Source organism: Chiloscyllium punctatum, chromosome 30 (assembly GCF_047496795.1).
Source record: "Chiloscyllium punctatum isolate Juve2018m chromosome 30, sChiPun1.3, whole genome shotgun sequence".
Classification (NCBI taxonomy): Eukaryota; Metazoa; Chordata; class Chondrichthyes; order Orectolobiformes; family Hemiscylliidae; genus Chiloscyllium; species Chiloscyllium punctatum.
Window position 1 is genome coordinate 64,933,279 of NC_092768.1, and position 15,890 is coordinate 64,949,168.

At 44.9% G+C, this 15,890-nt stretch overlaps 1 non-coding gene across 1 annotated transcript; it reads left to right on the forward strand.

The window, feature by feature from the left end:
* The first annotated feature begins 13,948 nt into the window (after positions 1-13,948).
* On the forward strand, positions 13,949-14,030 carry trnas-uga (transfer RNA serine (anticodon UGA)). Its single transcript has one exon. It is a non-coding gene; the product is annotated as a tRNA-Ser (tRNA).
* The last annotated feature ends 1,860 nt before the right edge of the window (positions 14,031-15,890 follow it).

A 15,890-nucleotide genomic window follows, 5' to 3' on the forward strand; every position in this document is an offset into this window, starting at 1 on the left:
TGTTAGATCACTGCCCATCGAGGGGAAACCTGCAGCCCATGCTGGAAGTGACGGGACGTGCAGCTCCAATCCATTTACAGCTCCATATCTCCATTGTATCAATGGGTGTAAAATATCTCAAGAGTAAGGAGGAAAATGACTTAGGGTTAGCTAGGCAAGGATCAGACAAGGCTCTAGAGTGTTACAAGTTAGTCAGGAAGGAAGTGAAGAATAATCTCAGGAAAGCGAGAAGCGGGCATGAAAAAAACTTGATGAGTAGGATTAAGGTAAAACCTTAGATGTTCTATACTTTTGTGAGGAACAAGATGATTGCTTTAGTGAGGGTAGGGGTCATCAGGATAGTGGAGGGAACTTGCGCCAGGAGTCGGAGGAGATAGGGGAACATAGAACACTACAGCGCAGTACAGGCCCTTCGGCCCTCGATGTTGCACCGACCTGTCATACCAATCTGAAGCCTATCTAACTTACACTATTCCACGTACATCCATATGCTTGTCCAATGACGTCTTAAATATGCTTAAAGTTGGAGAATCTAGTACTGTTGCAGGCAAAGCATTCCAAAACTCTCTCTTTAGGTCTTTCCTGCCTACCTTGTAACCCTCAAGCGCCCTAACTGAGCCTTCACATCCCATCCTAACATAAGTCACCGTCTTCCTCTTGACCAGAGATTCCACTTCATTCGTAAACCATGGCTCCCGCACTCTACAGCTTCCTCCCTGCCTGACAGATACATACATATCAAGGACACACAGTCGCTTTTCCTTGAATAAGCTCCACATTTCTAATGTGCCCATCCCCAACAGTTTCCTTCCCCATCATATGCTTCCTAAATCTTGCCTAATGGCATCGTAATTGCCTTTCCCCCAGCTGTAACTCTTACCCAGTGGTATACACCTATCCCTTTCTATCACTAAAGTAAACGTAACGGAATTGTGATTGCTATCACCAAAGTGCTCACCTACTTCCAAGTATAACACCTGAGCAGCCTTATTACCCAGTATCAAAACTCATGTGGCTTAGCCCCTTGTTGGCCTGTCTATATACTGTGTCAGGACGCTCTCCTGCACACACTGGACAAAATCTGACCACTCTATAGTACTTGTACTATAGTGTTGACGTTCGATATTTCAAAATTTGAAGTTCCCCATTACATCTACCGTGTCTCTGTCACTCCTATCGAGAATCATCTTTGCTATCCTTTCTTCTACGTCTCTGGAACAATTCGGAGGCCTATAGAAAACTCCCAACGGGGTGACCTCTCCTTTCCTGTTTCTAACTTCAGCCTATGCCACCTCAGTTGACGAGTCCTCAAACATTCTTTCTGCAACTGCCATACTGTCCTTGACCAACAATGTAACACCTCCCGCTCTTTTACCATCTTCTCTGTTCTTACTGAAACATCTAAATCCTGGAACCTGCAACAACTATTCTTGTCACTGCTCTAACCATGTCTCCAAAATGGCCACAACATTGAAGTCCCAGGTACCAACCCATGCTGCAAGTTCACCCACCTTATTCCGGATGCTCCTGGCGTTGACGTAGACACACTTCAAAACAACTTCTTGCTTGCCGGTGCCATCTTGCGTCCCTGAAACTTGATTTCAGACCTCCCTACTCTCAACCCTTTCTATACACTAAATACAATTTTGGTTCCCATCCCCCTGCTGGGTTAGTTTAAACCCACCCCAACAGCCTTAGCGAATTCCACTCCCTCCCCTTCCAGGATATTGGTACCCCTCTAGTTCAGATGAAGCCCATCCTGCTTGCAGAGGTGCCAACTACCCCAGAGAGAGCCCCAATTATCCAAGAATCCAAAATCCTCCCTTCTGCACCATCGCTGCAGTGACTTGTTCACCTTCTCTCTCTCCCTATTCCTTGCCTCACTAGCACGTGGCACGGGCAAGAAACCAGAGCCAACAACTCTGTTCGTCCTAGCTCTAAGCTTCCATCCTACTCCCCGAATTTCTGCCTTTAATCCCCATCTCGCTTCCTACCTATGTCGTTGGTGCCTATGTGGACCACGACTTGGGGCTTCTCCCTCTCCCCCTTAAGGATCCCCAAAACACGATCAGTGATATCACGAACTCTGGCACCTGGGAGGCAACACACCAACCGTGAGTCTCTCTCGTCCCCACAGACCCTCCTATCTGTCCCCCAAATTATGGAGTCCCCAATGACTACTGCTCTGCTCCTCTTCCCCTTTCCCTTATGAGCATCAGGGACAGATGCTGTGCCAGATCCCTCTACCCTACTGCTTTCCCCTGGTAAGTCCCCCCATAGTAACCAAAATGGTATATTTATTGTTGAGGTGAATGGCCACAGGGGATCCCTGCACTGCCTGCCGGTTCCATTTCTGCCCCTGATTGTAACCCATTGACCTTTTTCTACTACCTCCCTGTAACTCCTCTCAATAACCCCCTCTGCCTCCCGAATGATCACAAGTTCATCCAACTCCAGCTCCAGTTCCCTAACGCGGTTTTCAAGGAGCTGGAGTCAGGTGCACTTACAACATATGTAGTCAGCAGGGACACTGGTGGTGACCCTTACCTCCCACATTTTGCAGGAGGAACATTCAACTGCCCTAACCTCCATTCCCACTAGTCTAAATTCCCAGAGACTTGAAAAAAAAATAAGGAATAAAAAACTCGTTAACTTTCCAAGCTCTGCCACAGGTACTTTGTTTTTGGTTAGAGGAGGAGGGTGGGTGCTTTAACAGATTATAAGGCAAGGTAAGCCTTTCTGGGTGTTTGGTTTAATTCACAAACGGGTTCATTGCTGTGTCGTAACAGCACACTTGGAACATTGTGTTCAGTTCTGGTCGCCTTGTTATAGGAAAGATATAGAAGTTATAGTGAGGATGCAGAGGAATCCCAAGGGATCAACAGAAATTTTGGCACACACCACACTATCGAGTGAAATATTGAAGAAGACACCATGCGAAAAATAAATACTGGCAGATTCCGCATGTCTGTATAAACGTCAATGTGTCAGTGTTTGTGGTGTGTCTGTACTGATGTCTGTATATCTGCGTGTGCACGTGCATCAGTGTATTGACATTTCTCTCTGTGTGCTTTAGTATTTGTGTGACTGCACCAATCTCGATGTGTGCCTGTGTAACTATATGCATATCTTTGTGTATCTGCATGTCTTTGTGCGTATCCGTGTGCACAGCAGATCTGCAGCCTCTGTGGTGTTTAAAGTTATGCAATGTCCGCCTTTGCTGGCCTTCACACTCTACTGCATTGATGGCAGTGGAGGGAGAAAGCCATAAGGGATTCAGTCTAGGAAGTTGGGAGAGGGAGGTAGATCATAGCACCATCCAAACTGACAGCACCATCTGCATATGCACACACACACACACACACACACACACACACACACACACACACACACACACACACACACACACACACACACACACATACACACACACACACACAGAGTTGGTTATGGGGAGGACCATAATTGTACTGAGAACACTCAGAGTATCGAATGCTCCTGAGTAATATCTGTACTCTCTCTGCAATGTGAAAGTGATTTGTCTTTGAAGATTATTCATTTCACAGAGTGTACACCTTAAAGAATATTTCCACTGCAACTGCATCCAAGCAACTCAGACCAGGACATGTGTAAGGTGATGCGATGAATTTTTTACATGTTCTTTAAATTGAAATATTTTATAATTCACCCCTACAAGGTGTAAGTGAGAAATGTTTGAAAAGTCCTGAAACTGACCCAGTGGTGATGGTAATATAACTAAGTATCAGAAAAAACTGTTCTGCGTATCCAAAGATATTTGCAAAACCAAAATGCTGTGCAATGTGAGAGATTCACAGTATTTGATGGACTCTGATAGAGAAAAAAAACGTACACTTTTGCAGTGGCATGGGGAGTCCAGCAGAGGGTGGCATTGTATGACTATAAACTTAACAGGGACAGACGTCGAGGTGGAAGAGGGGAGGAAGGGTTTATCTCAACATCGAGGGCCAAAGGGCCTGTACTGCCCGGTATTTTTCTATGTTCTATGTTCTAGGTAACATCATCAGTGACGAACGCCAAGTGAAGAGAAGCTGTTGTCTCCTGCTTTCTAGTTATATGTTTGTCCAGGATGGGGTTCCTGGGGTTTGTGGTGATGCCATTTCCTGTTCGTTTTTGCGGGGTTGATAGATGCTATCTAGATACATGTCTTTTTTTATGCCGTTGTGGTTTGAGTGCTAGGCCTCAAGGAATTATCTGGCATGTCTTTGCTTAGCATGTCCCAGCATAGATGTGTTGTCCCATTCGAAATGGTGTTTAAATTTCATCCGTGTGAAGGGCTACGAGGGAGAGAGGGTCGTGTCTTTTTGTGGCTAGCTGGTGTTCTGCATCCTGGTGGCTAACTTTCTTCCTGTTTGTCCTACGTATTGTTTGTGGAAGTCCTTGCATGGAATTTTGTATATGACATTGTGTTTGTCCATGGGTTGTACTGGGTCTTTTAAATTTGTTGGTTTTGTTTGAGACTGTTGTTGGGATTCCGAGGGGTCTTAATAGTCTGGCTGCCACTTCTGAGATTTCATTGATATTTGGAAAGGTCAATAGGGTTTTTGCCTGTGTTAGGTCTACTTGTCATGGTTTGCTCCTGAGGAATCTGTGGACAGTATTTTTTAAGTATGCTTTCTTCTTGAATACGTTTTATAGGTGGTTCTCCTCTGTTTTCCGTAGTTCGTCTGTGCTGAAATGTGTGGTGGTTCGTTGGAATAGTGTTCTGATACAGCTTCCTTTGTGCGTGTTGGGATGGTTGCTGTTTTAGTTAAGTATTTGGTCAGTGTTTGTCGGTTTGCTGTATATGCGGACACACCAGATAATTCCGAGAGGCCTCGCACTCCAATCACAACGCCATAAACAAACACATAGATCGATTTACCATCTGTCAACCCCTCAGAAAACGAATAGGAAATGATATCACCACAAACCCCAGGAACCCCACCCATAACAAACATATAAATAGAAAGCAGGAGACAACATCTTCACTTCACTTCACTTGAAGGTCGCCACTGATGATGTTACGTAGCCAGATAATGAAACGTCTAGATAACAAACCTACAGCTCAGCGAGCAAACCTACACCCTAAACCTCAACCGGAGCTATAAAGCTTCACAAACTTTGGGACTACTCAGCCTCTCAGGGATGCTCCATCTCGGAATTATTTCAGTTAGGAAAGCTTTGGTTATGGCACTGGCAGTTTGTTTTGCCGTGGGGAACGCTTGCACCCATTTGGAAAACATATCACATATTACTAGATAATACCTTTTTCCTTCGCAGGGTGTTAGTTCGGTAAAATCCAGTTGTAAATGTTCAAATTGTTTTTGGGGTTTCAGAAATGCTACATGACTCATCTGTATTCCCCTCCCCACATTATTGTTACAGATAACACATCGTTCACAATATTTCTGGAAGTAATGAGTAAATCCCTCAGTGTACCACTGTGCTGAAATGCTGTCATATCTCCCCTCTTTTGACACATGTTCCTTACTTTGTGTCAGTTTGGCATAGAATGGAAATAATGATCGTGGTAGAAAACTTTAACATTGGGGCCACACCATACACCTTATCTCAAACTGAACTCTGCTTTTTCCCACTCAAACGTGTCTTCAAGCCTGGACTTCGACTGTGACTCCCGTACTTCTGCTGTTGGGGTAATGATTTTTGTCATTCCCATGTGAAACTGTTCATTTACCGGCTGCTGGGCTGCCGTCCATGCCGCCAAGTCTGCCCTTGCATTTCCTTGAGAAACGGAATCGTTATTTTTCGTGTGGGCTTAACATTTACACAAAGCGATTGATTTAGGCAATAGGACCGCTTCCAAGAGGTCAGAAATCTGATCACGGTGTGTGATGGGCTTTCCGGTGAAGGTCAAGAAGTCCCTGTATTTCCATAAGGTTCGAACATCATGTGGAACTCCGAAAGCGTATCTGCTATCAGTTAAATATTCGCTGTCTTTCCCTAAGGCAATTTACATGCCTCAGTCAATGCAACCAGCACCGCTGCTGGCGCTGATAGTTGAGAAGGGAGTGATCCCGCTTTGAATACCTCATGGGCAGTTACTACAGCATCCCCAATACAATTCTGGCCTATCTCCTTGCTCCTGAATGCTGACCCATCCACAAAAATAAACGCCATATTTGGATTCTGAAGTGGTGAATTCTGCAAGTCTTGTCGAGGCAGCACATTTCATTAATTACAGCGATACATACATGTGGGTCTCCATCTCCTTCTCTAGTGAGAGGACCAGCAGCATTAAGGACGTTGCATCGTTTTATTGCAATGTTAGGCTTCTCCAAGAACGCAGTATTGTATCTGAGTCAACGTGCTGCCGACTATGTGCTGTCTTTTGCTCGGAAAGCAGTAAGGATACTGCATGTGCGATCAGTTTGGTTAAGTCGCCATAGCCGATTATATAGCAACCACATCTCGCAGGCATTTACGCAATCCTGCCGCTACGAGGTGTGGCTTAGCCGAAAAATAAGTTGCCAGCCTGAATTTTCTCCCATGATCCTGCAACAACACAGATGTCATGCAGCCATGTTTTTCATCTACCATTTGAAAGAAGGCTTGTTTGGATTCGGAATCCCCAGTGTAGGTGTACTTTGAAACGTCTTTTTTAATTCAACTCGGCCGCTGGGATCCATTGCAACGGGCCTTGGTTCTGCTCCCCTTTTCCATGGGCCATGTCACTTCAGTGCACCTCAAGATTTGTGTAATGTGGGATAAACGTTCTTCAGTAGGAGCGTATGCACAAAAAGGATAGCAATTGTTTCCTCATGTGAGGCCTTGGAATTTGCTGAATTACTTGCACTCTGTCTTGACCAATGGTCTTCCCTTGTTCAGGTATTAAGTGACCGAAGAACTTCACCTGTTGTTGCATAAATCGAAGCTTTGCGAGACTGGCTTTGTGCCCTTCCCTCGTGCAATTCAAGGGAATCCTTCTCACATTGTTCCTCTGTCGGTCCTACTATTAAGCAATCGTCTACAGATTGCAGAAACACAGACCTAGGGGTTAAAACAAGAGTCCCCAGACTCCTGCGTAGAACCTTATTATATATGGTGGGTGACTCACAGTAACATTGACAAAGTCGTGTGAACTCATAAGATTTCCCTTTGAATGAAAAACCGAACCAGAATTGACTATCTGGATGCACCATTACACTGAAGAATGTATTTGCTAAATCGACAGCAGGGAACCATTTACTGTCCGGTGGAAATTGAACTAATACAGTATAGGGTTTGGGAACATTTGATGCGCGCGGGACAACACTGTTATTGACTGCCTGCAGGTCTTGAACAAACCTCCATTCCTCTGGTTCACTTGGAATTTTTGCCTTTTTGATCAGAAAAATGGGAGTTCTCACCGGTGAGTTTACACAGGGGATTATCTCTCTAGCCTTTGGAAAGGACTGAAAGACTGGAGTAACTACGTCCATGGCCTCGGATTTTCACGGGTATTGTGCCCTGCAAGGACGATATTCCGACTTCGGGGTTACTCGTATTGGTTCACAACCTCGTATATGACCCACATCATGTTTGCCTTTTACCCATAGTTCAGTAGGGACCGTTATTAATCTTGGGTCTGAGAAGTTTATCTTCGGGAAACGCCAGGCCAGCCTTCTAGGCTCTTCAGGGCAAGAGGGGGTTACGTCGACTGTTCTATTGCCTGAGTTAGACAAATTAATTTCTTCCTATATGTCGACACATCTGCATTGAACCACATACCCACATCGTCCCAGAACACCCAACATTTCGTTCTTTATGCCTTTAATCCCCATGGCCACAAATCCTGCCACCAGTCACTGGACACCTTCGCCAGTGACACGCGAGGAGCACAGCCTTCCACATCAAAAATATAGAGCTTACTTGCCATCGCAGATACTTTACATAAGTTCACACTGACTGCACATCTGTCATCTCTTCAATAAAATTAGCACAATAACAACTGACCTGGTTTAACCAATCTTCTGAACCAATACTTCTCTTATGGTTCCTCAGGGATATCGTGGTGTATGTGTGCTGTGCAGTGCAGCATATTCCCGCAAAAAACGCGGTGTTAATAGGATCATCATGGCTACCTGCTTCCAGGGCGAGTAAATTGCTCACTGAACTCATTGCTCTCTGGCTTAATAGCCACTCATAGACATACACCAGGGGTGGTGGGTTGCATTTTACAGTTTACACTTGTGAATCTTCCCTTTGAATTACCTGCAAGCCCGTAGGAGTACTGAGCAAATACAACCCCAGTCTCATAATGAGATCCTAAGCCATCAAATGTAAAGGACAGAATTCCGCTAACAAAATTGAGAATTAGAATGTATACACATTACTGATTTCACACAATATAGGTGTGGTAAAACTCTCTCATATCACGATGCCTGATGCCTCCACTGAGTTCAGGAACATTCCACTCATCTATATTGGCGTCAACTCTCTGAACTGTCTTGATTTGAGGAGTGAATATGCTGGCCATGTATCTATCAAAAAGGTAACTGGTGTACCTTCCACATATAACATAGAGGTAGGCATCGACATATACGCATCATTGTTATATTGAACATATTGTCCACACTTCGCAATCTCAATGTTCAATATAGAGTTGGGATACATCTCAGTGCTCGTTAGGTTAGTAGAAGTGATTAGCATTAGGGATTCTTCGTTGCCAAGTATAAAGGATTGAGGTTAACCTGTACCTTGTGGCCTGCCCACCTCAACCTCAGTCGTCCCCTGTCAGTCACCATGCTGTCCAGCCTCCAGGACCGATTGAGGCTGTCTGTGCGGGCACTGTCTTGACCAGTGGTCCATTGCTCCGCAAACAAAGCACCAGCCAGATCTATCTCTGCAAGCACACTTTCGTGATCCCTTCCTCTTTTGCGAACTCCACCTGTGCCTCTCTCTTTTCCCGCAGTCCCTGATTCCAATGGCTGAACGACCATTTGCATCATAATAAGCTGAGGTTCATGTGACTGCTGTTCCATCTTTAATTTCCGGTTATGATTCTCTTGAGCCAGTAGTTTTTCAGCATGCATCACGTATTGTTCTATGTAATTCAACTTTCCCGTGACCCAGGTAATACACGTATATTATTAACTATTTCGTTGTTTCGTACTTCATTCCATTGATGAAGCTACTCCTCAGTTGTGCCTCATACGGTGTGATCTCTGCAGTCGTTATGTCCTTGGGTGGTATCAGTCCACAATAGACGTTATCGACTTTCGTAGGGCGCTTAAGGAACTGGGACATTGTCTCGACGTCTTTAGGGATTCTTGCTTCAATTGATTGTGGGTACGACCCATGCAATTGGTGATTCAGCAGACCCTGAAGCGGCGACCGTTGACTTGGAATCTTCGTGAAGTGGATCTCGTAAGGGGGCTGTAGCTCTTCGAGGGCACACATTAAGGTCAGGATCTGATCCAGTCTTAAGACACTGTCCAGCTTCATTAGGTTGTTTTCCGTGTGTGTGTGCATGTGCGCTGGTGTTTGTACATGTACTTGATCTATCTTTATTTTGAGATTTTCTTTCCCTGAAATCAGGCTCAGCCTTAAACATGTGATAAGCACTCCAATTCACAGGTTCTATTTTACCCTTCCGTTTCTCCTTCTCTCTCTCCTCCAACGGTGACCTCAGCATTTGCAACTGAATATTACTAAAACTTCCTTCCTCCAGAAAAACACATTCATTGATTTACATTTTCAACTGCTTTACAGAAACTGGGCCATAATTATTTAGCATATATTGTATTTTTCTTAACAATACCGAGTTGTCTGTCGACCCTCTTTTTGTTTGCTCTTGCTGGAGCCGATATTCATGGATATTGGAAAAGTGTTCATCTCTCTCTGTCTGTTTCTCTGTCTGTCTATCTGTCTATCTCTCTCTCTCTCACGATACCATAATCTTCTCTTTGCCAATATAACTTGCTTTTACCTCCGGAGGTCCCCTCTCATTGGGCGCGACCATCTCATTGCCTTGATTTTCACAAACCAAGAACCCACGTAACCAGTACGGCTTTGGCGCCTCCAACGCTGCCCATGGGGGCTCCAAGTCTCAAACTACCGTTAATCTTGTTGTCTCTTAAACTCTCTAGAGACGGCAATCCTTTCCCTTGAGTTTTACTCGAATACCGCACGAGAGTTCACTGGTCCCTCTTCCTGGTTCGTCTATTCTCTTCGAACGAGTCTCTATGTCTGATTACTTTAGCCACAACTCTTACCCTGATCCTATTCGATTCGGAACGCGACTCTGGGGTGATCCACTTCTCCCCAGTCCTCTCACTCAAAGGGGCCAATTCAGTGCTCGAGATGAAGTGAAAGACCTTCAAGGCAGTGGCGCGTACACCTCCTGGGAATCTTCAAAATCTTACCCAGTCGCAGGGTCCCATGCGAGTCCGCGAGTTTACTGACGTGGACTTTCAAGGACTCGACGCAAATGCTACCAAGAGCAAAGAAAAAGTTTAGTTTTGAAATTTGCAGAATGGACCCGACACATTTGCAAGACGCCTCATAAAATGGACGCCTGACGGTTTTCACATATTCCCTTTATACTATATATCGCCTTGCCTTATCACACCTCAAGGCAGGAACCTGGATCAGTCGAGTTCCTTTCCACACATGGGGTTGCTTTTTCTAATTCATTGACTGCTTATATAATAGATTATTGGCCTTGAGAGTCAGCTGAAAATTAGGTTGAACTTTACATTTTTTCTGTCTTTTTGCAAAGTTAGGTCCATACTTCCTTGTTTCAACCATGCCTTCACAGATTTCACAAAAAATGATAATTTTCCATTACAGGGGATCAGGCTGACAGTGACTCAATAAGTGTGAACGGAGTGAGGATGATAGTGATACAATGAGGGTGAGGTGTCAGCGTGGTAGTGACGCAAACTGTGTGAGTGGATCAGGCCGATAGTTACGCAGTGAGGGGGGTCAGAGTGATAGTGATGCAGTAAGTCTGAGGGATCAGACTAATAGTGACAAAGTAAGTGAGAGGGGTCAGTGTGACAGTGACGCAGTTAGAGTGAGTGGTCAGGCTGATAGTGACGCTGTAATTGGAAGGAGATGAAGCTGATAGTGACGCAGTACGTGTGTTGGGAGCAGAGTGATAGGAACGCAATAAGTGTGAGCGGCTCTGGATGATAGTGTCAGGTCAGTATGGGGGAGGATGGTAGTGATCCAGTGAGTGTGAGGTGTCAGGATGACAGTGAAGCAGACTGTGTGAATGTGTCATTCTGATGGTGACATGGCAAGTGTGATGGGGTCAGGGTGACAGTGATGCAGATGCTTTCAGGGGGTCAGGTTGTTGTGATGCAGTAATTGTGAGGGGTCAGGGTGATAGTGACGCAGTGAGTGTGAGATGTCAGTGTGATAGTGACGCAGAACATTTGAGGGGCCAGGCTTAGAGTGACGCAGTATGTGCAAGGTTTCAGGGTGACAGTGATGTAGATGCACTCACAGGGCCAGGTTATAGTAAAGCTGTAAGTGTGAGTGTCTCAGGCTGATAGTGATGAAGTAAATGCGAGGGGGTAAGGCGGTTAGGGATGTAGTAAGTGTGCAAGGGTAGTGCTCGAAGTGACGCAGTAAATGTGAGTGTTAACGCTGATAGTGACGCATTAAGTTTGAGGGGATCAGGCTGATCTTGAGTCAGTAATTGTGACGTTGTCAGGATGATAGTTACGCTGTAAGTGTATGGGGGCACAATGATCTTGACGCAGTAAGAGTGGGTAGTCAGGGAGATAGTGACGCAGTAAGCATGAGTGGGTAAGCCTGATCGTGACGCAGTATATGTGAGGGAGTCAGCCTGGTAGTGGCACAGTATGTGTGAAATGGTCAGACTGATATTGATGCAGTTAGTGTGTTGGGGTCAAAGTGATAGTGACACAATAGGCGTAAGTGGCTCAGGATGATAGTGACACAGTGAGTGTGAGATACCAGTGTGATAGTGACGCAGTAAGTGTAAGGGGTAAGGATGACAGTGACACTAAGTCTACGGCCCTCAGTGTGATAGTGCCACAGCAAGTGTGGGGTGTCAGGGTGTAAATGACTTCGTAAGTGAGAGCGGGGCATTGCGATAGTGAAGCAGTAAATGTGAGGGCGTCAGGCTGATAGTGACACAGTCAATGTGACTTGGCAGTGTTTTAGTGACAAGATAAGTGTGAGGCGTCAGTCTGATACTGACACAATATATGTGATGAAGTCAGGCTGAGGGTGACACAGTCAGTGTGAGGGGGAGAGATTTAGTTACACAGAAAGTGCGAGGCGTCAGACTGAAACTGATACAAAAATTGTGAGTGGGTCAGGGTGATATTGACGCAGTACGTCTGAGGGGTCAGGCTGATAGTGACGCAGTCAGTGTGATGGGGCAGAGTTTTAGTAACATGGTAAGTGTGAGGCGTCAGTCTGATACTGACACAAAAAGTGTGTTGGAGTCAGGCTGATAATGACGCAGTAGGTTTTAGGAGTGAGGGTGATATTAACATAGGAAGTGTGAGGGCGTCACTGATAGTGACACAATATGTGTGTGGCTGTCAGGCTAATAGTCACGCAGTAAAATTGAGGATGTCAAGGTGAAACTGGTGCAGTGAGTGTGAGGATGGCAGATGGACAGTGATGCAGTAAGTGTGAGGGGTTCACGCTGATATTGAGGCATGCAAGTGTGAGGGGCCAGGTTGATAGTGACGCTGTGTGCCGGCGGGTCCGTCTGATAACGACGCAGAAAATGTGAGTGTCTCAGTGTGACAGTGACGCATTACGTGTGAGAGGGTCAGGGTGATAATGACAGAGAAAGTGTGAGGGGGTCAGGCTGATAGTGATGCTGTAATTGTGAGCTTGATCAGCGTGATAGTGAGGGGCTCAGGCTAATAGCGACACAGCAATTGTGAGGGGGTCAGGGTAGTAGTGACGCAAAACGTGTGAGTGGGTCAGGCTAATAGTGATGCAGTGCGTGTGAGGTGTCAGGCCGATAGTGATGCAGTAAGTGTGAGCCGCTCAGGATGATAGTGACGCAATAAGCGTGAGGTTTCAGGTAGACACCCATGCAGTAAGTGTGACGTGTTCAGGATGACAGCGACGCAGGCACTTTGTCGGTGTCGGATTGAGAGTGACACAGGAAATGTAAGGAGACACGTTGAGAGTGACACAGTAAGTGTAAGAAGTCAGGCTGATAATGATATACTAATTGTGATGGAGTCAGGAAAGTAGTGGTGCAGTGAGTATGAATTGTCAGGGTGATAGTAACAGACACGGTGTGAGTGGGCTAGAGTTATAGCGATGCAGCAAGTATGAGGAGGTCAGAGTGATAGTGTGCAGGGTCTGGCTGAAGGTGTCGCAAGAAGAGTGAAAGGTTCAGTGTGATCTGGACGCACAAAGTTTGTGGGGTCAAGGTGATATGATGCTGTAAGCATGAGTGGGTCAGTCTGATCGTGACACAGTACATTTGAAGGGATCAGGCTGGTAGGGATGCAGTAAGCATGAGGGAGTCAGGCTGATATTAATGCAATAAGTGAGAGAGTGTCAAGGTGATGGTGACGCGTTAAGTGAGAGCAGGTTAGAGAGAGAGTGACGCCGTTAGTGAGTGGGGTTTGGCTGATAGGGATGCAGTAGGTGCGCATGTGTCAGGATGTGAGTGATGCAGGAAGTGTGAGGGTGCCAGAGCGAAAGTGATGCATTAAGTATGAGGGGGTCAGAGTGATTGTGACGCAGTAATTCTGAGGGGATCAGAGAGATACCAACGCAGTAAGCATGAGGGGGTCAGGCTGTTAGTGACGCTGTCAGTGTTAGTGCCTCAGCCTAATAATGATGAAATAAATTTGAGAGAGTAATGCTGATTGTCAGGTGATAACTGTGAGTGAGTCAGGCTGGTAGTGACGCTGTAAATTATGTATTTCATTAATTCAGTTCTTTTACTATGAAAATTGCCCCTTGCGCTGTAGCTGTGACGGCTGAGAGGTTAAGGCGTTGGATTTGAAATCCAATGGGGTCTCTCTGCGTAGGTTCGAATCCTGCTCACAGCGTTCAACCTTTCAAAAGTCATTTATTCCTTTGCAGAATTTGGGTTTCGTGGAGCTTGAGCTTTGCATTCAATCGAAAGTAAATTTTCATCTGTGAAGAATCCGAAGTAATTTCAAGACGTCTAATTGAATAAATTATATGTCGAGACACAAAAAGCCACCAACTTCCAATACGAATCAGTTTCAAGACATTTGTCGAGCTATCGTGAAATTTGGATGTTCACGGGGGAGGGGGGACGGTGGTGGAATTAAGCAAAACAAGAAGCAATGCAATACATTTACCAGCAGGTGATGAGTTTTTTTTCGGAGCAGTTGAAAGTCAAGCTGAGAAAGTTCAACCTAATTTACAGCTGACTCTTAAGGCCAATAATCCATTATATCAGCAGTCAATGAATTAGAAAAAGCAACTCCATGTGTGGAAAGGAACTCGACTGATCCAGGTTCCTGGCTTGACGAGTGATAAGGCAAGGCAATATCAGCGGAGTAAAATTTTCTGGGAATGTTAGAAATGGAATGTTAACGGTTTTCTGCTGTCCACATTCGTAAGAATCTTTGCATTAAGAAGTGAAATTGAAAATTAACGATGAAAATCAGACTTAGCCCTCTGCTTGTGGTGTAACATTGTTCAGAACAACAGGTTGTTGTTGAGGCTAAAATTGACCAAAATAATCGATGGTGATCTTATCCACGGCCATCGTTCGAGCATTTGGTGTGAAGAGCTCAGCTTGAAGAACCAAATGCCAATTATTCATTTTGGCTGTCTGAATTGCTTAGTTAAACATACTCCCAGTTTAATGAGAAATCCGTTGCTATCAGAGCTCGATGTTTTCATGTCAGCATGTTCTGAGATGAGAAGACACTCCATGGAGTAGATGTGACTTAAATTTTGACTCTAACGTCAGAGATGTTGACACATTTCTGCACCAAAACACACTACCATTGGTATCAAATCAAACTGAACAAAGGACTAGTTCACTTCGACATTTACTTTCTGCAGACTCTGCCAATGGACGTTCAGACCTGATGTAGGAATAGGGCGTGGTGACATCTGCTCGCCAGTGGATCACTTCATTCTTGCTCACGATCCATAAACCGCAATTCATTTTGAACTTCTTAGCCATCAGCATAATAAGTGTTACATAATGCACAGGTTTGCTTCTCCAAAGAAAGAGCGCAATCTTATTCAATGCAGACGCAAATTCAAGTTGTCTCTGGTCGACCAGAAGACAGATATCGCGAAACAAAGTGAATACAGAAAACAATCAATGTTTTCTGGGAGTCAAAAAGATGTACTGGAAGAACGGAAACATATATTTGGAACTAAAGTCACACACCACTTCCAGACTAAATGTTCTTGAACCATTATCTTAATTTGACCTTCATGTCCACCTTTGCTGCAAACATTATCTTAACAACTCAGAACCTTGTGTTCTTTGATATTGTCTTCTTCATGTTTCTCTTGATTTTGAAACTAAAACCGAGCAATAGTAATGCACACTATTTCCTTGCAAAGATCAGAAGAAGATCAATTTATAAGTGAACAGAAATAAAGCTACGTCTGTCTTTCGAGAGAAACTACAGTTACCATTTCGACTCCAAAAAGTCTTCTACAGAAGTCTGCACAATGAACTCGTCATAGTAGACCGAAAACGAAAAGAAAAGCCAAAATGCCGCGAATACACCACCCGCAAGCGCAGCAAGTCCTACTCGAATATGCTGAATGACTACTGCAAACATCAGTGGAGAACGGAACAAAGCTCATTCTGCAGTTGTTAACCTGTTATGACGTAGTTTGTAAAGACGCAAATATGATGAGGTAAAAAGCGGGATGAAAGCGGGATATCAGAAGTCTGAAAAAAGCAA